This window comes from Garra rufa, chromosome 9 (assembly GCF_049309525.1).
Source record: "Garra rufa chromosome 9, GarRuf1.0, whole genome shotgun sequence".
Taxonomy (NCBI): domain Eukaryota; kingdom Metazoa; phylum Chordata; class Actinopteri; order Cypriniformes; family Cyprinidae; genus Garra; species Garra rufa.
This window is the reverse complement of record NC_133369.1, coordinates 7,693,040-7,696,489: the sequence shown is the minus strand read 5'-3', so window position 1 is coordinate 7,696,489 and position 3,450 is coordinate 7,693,040.

The window sequence follows — 3,450 nt, the reverse complement described above, 5'->3', positions numbered from 1 at the left end:
AGCAGTGTTGGAGGCAACGTGTTATGCAATCAAATTCTGTTTTTCAAGCATCGCTTGTTAAATTTGCTCCATAACATGCATTTTCTGATTGATGCGATTGAGAACCTTTCTCTTCCTCGCGTTGGGATTAATAGGGGTGTATTTTAAGGCGTGTACGAAAACACGTTTTAGTATGCGAGAGCAAGATGAGTATTATATTTCTAAAGTGTGAGAGACAAGCACAGCGGGACAAAGACTTCTTTCGGCTCGCCCTGAGATTTATGTTTTAGAAACGTCAAAATACTGCCGGTAAGCAAAAATAAATCCGAGCACTTTAATGGAATCGGGTTATAGTTGTTATTTGTAGCGAACAAAATGGCAGAATTTAGGGGTTGCATCAGAGCAGTGGGGGATTTGCTCTGCCCTGGAGCCCGAGGTACGGCCACTATGAACTTTGCCAATGCAATTTCATGGTACAGCCTATATACGATTGCATGCAAACATGTCTGGGGGTTAAGACTTGTGCACAGCAAAAAATACCACTTCTGATGTGCAAAAACATCTGCAAGCTAAGCATCACACCTCAATTCTGGAGCAGAGAGTCTTAGGCCAAAAGTAAATCCTCTGCATGCTTTTAAAAGTGATACAAAAATAGACAGATAATTATATTACATAAGAAAAATGTAGTTAATAATATAATATCATACGACATAATATAATATATAAATCCTGCATGGTTTTAAGGGTCATACCCTTAAAAAAAAGGAGCCCTAATAAAATTATACTATAATTTAAATAAAAACTGTAATAAAATGAAATAATATATTCTAGCAAATGAGTAATATTTAAAATAGAAAGGTAAAAAATCGGCAAATAAATTTATAGTATAGTAGGAAAATGTAATGATATTATTTTATTTATTGATTTTTTTTTCTTTTTTTTTTAACAAAGAATATATTATATAGTAAGGGAAAAAAATATAAATTCTGCATGTTTTAAGGGTCATACCAAAAAAAGAAGCCCTGATAAAATTATACTATAATAATTATAATATATTATATAATATAGCATATGTACTTAATATGTAATATAGAAAAGGAAAAATATAAATCCTGCAAGTTTTTAAGTCATACAAAAAAGGGCACTGAAAAATTACAGTATAATACAAAAGTTATATTATATTATATTAAAAGAAAAAAATACGAAAATCCTGCATACTTTTAGAAGTAAAATAAAAGAGCACTAATAAAATTATAGAGTATAGTTTAAAAAAGGAAATAAAATAATACATATATTATGTAAATAGTATAGAAAGAATATATAAATATAAATAAAAATGTGAATTTCTTATTCATTTAATTGTAATATTTTATTTTACTTCATAAAGAATATATAATATAGAAAAAATATGAATCCTGCATGCTTTTAAGAGCAAAAAAAGAGCATTATATAGTTCAAAAAGGAAATTAAAGAATAAATGTTATAGTATAATATAGTATAGTAAAGTGTAGTATATAATATTATAAATAATACAAAAAGGAAATATATAAAATATATAAAATTACAGTACAATAGAAAAAGTATTTGAACTAATAATATAATATAATATAATATATAATATAATATATAATATAATATATAATATTACTATAATTAAAAATAATAATAATTAAAATATATTATTTATTATAGCATATATAAGTAATATAATATAAAATAATATAATATAATATAATATAATATAATATAATATAATATAATATAATATAATATAATATAATATAATATATAATATAAATCTTGCATGCTTTTAAGGGTCAAAAGAAGCCCTGATAAAATTATACTACCATTTAAAATAATAATTATAATTATAATATATTATATATTATAGCAACTGTATGTAATATATAATATAGAAAGGGAAAATATAAAACCTGCAAGTTTTTAAGAGTCATACATAAAAAATGGGCACTGAAAAATGTATAGTATAATACAATTTTTTTTAATTATTATATTATATTATATTATATTATATTATATTATATTATATTATATTATATTATATTATATTAAAATATATTAAAATGGTTTAAATAGTTTAAAAATTATAGAAATGACATAGAAATAATATATATAACTATAAAAAGGCAAAAACAAATCCTGCATGCTTTTAAGAGTCATATACAAAAGATATAAATTTAGTACAACAGAAAATATCTATTTTTAAAATAAAATAAAAAATAAAATAAAATAAAATAAAATAAAATAAAGGGAAAATCTGGTTACTGATAATATTTCAGTATATGACAGAAAAAAGAAAAAAGTAATAATAAAAAAAAACCTTGACAATGCAATTTCATGGTACAGCCTACATACTATTACAAGCAAACATGTCTGGGGGTAAAACTTGTGCACCGCACAAAAAAAAAAAAGCATCTCTAATGTGAAAAATATCTGCAAGCTAAGCATAACACCTCAACACCTCATTCAAACAAACAGCGAGAGAATAGTAACCGAGAGTGTATTTTCAACAGAACCTGTTACATTTTATAATGAATAACGTAACACTGTAACCCATTACTTTCCCTAAAACTGTATGTCAAGAAACTGCACTAAAAACAGACATCATGCCAGTGTCTGCATCATTCATGTTACAACCCCAACATGCTTGTCTGAGGAGTTAAACACAAGGCCCCTGTGGGCTACACAGCGCGGTGAAAGAATGCTCCAGACTTGTTTCTGTCATCTTTAATACAGCTTTGAACATGACTGCGGTAGGATGCGTGCAACTTGGACATTTGGGGCTTTGATTTCCGCTTCATTAGCATAGATTAAGAGAGAGAGGGAGTTATCCAGGGAAGCTGGGCTGGAGGTTCGGCCTCCGCTAACAATCTGCATCGGCCTCCCTGCCAACAATAGGCTCCATCTGAAGGTCTGGTTCAAAGATGAGAGGGAGCATTACAGAAACTCATTAGCGATGCACTTTGCGAGGTCTCGTCTGCCCCCACGTTCTGCCTGCTGGCCAATTTAATAACTAGCCACTCTCACCTCGTCTGATCCGCTCTGCTTTCTGAATTCCAGGCAAGTCCCTCTTACAGTCCTTCCAATTTAGTCTGTTAACCGCCAAGGTGCGCCATCTATTTCCACCCATCTGGAAGCACTGATCTGGTACTTCTATCAGCTCGCAAAGGTCGTCAAGCATCTCTCGATGTTTCTTTTTGACCAAAGAAATGTTGAGCTGCACTATATCTGAAATTGCTGAGGAAAAAAATAAACACTGTTTTTCTGAAATGTTTGTAATTTCAGAGCTTCTGCCATTTTTAAAGTCAAGTGTGTCATTTGTTTGTTGTTGTTTTTAGCCACGGAGGTCTATCTTACCTGGAGGACGCATCCGTTTAGCTGTCTGGCAGGCGCTCAGCTGGCACCGGGAAGGATGTATGCAATTTGAAATCTGCCATCTTTGCTCATGGC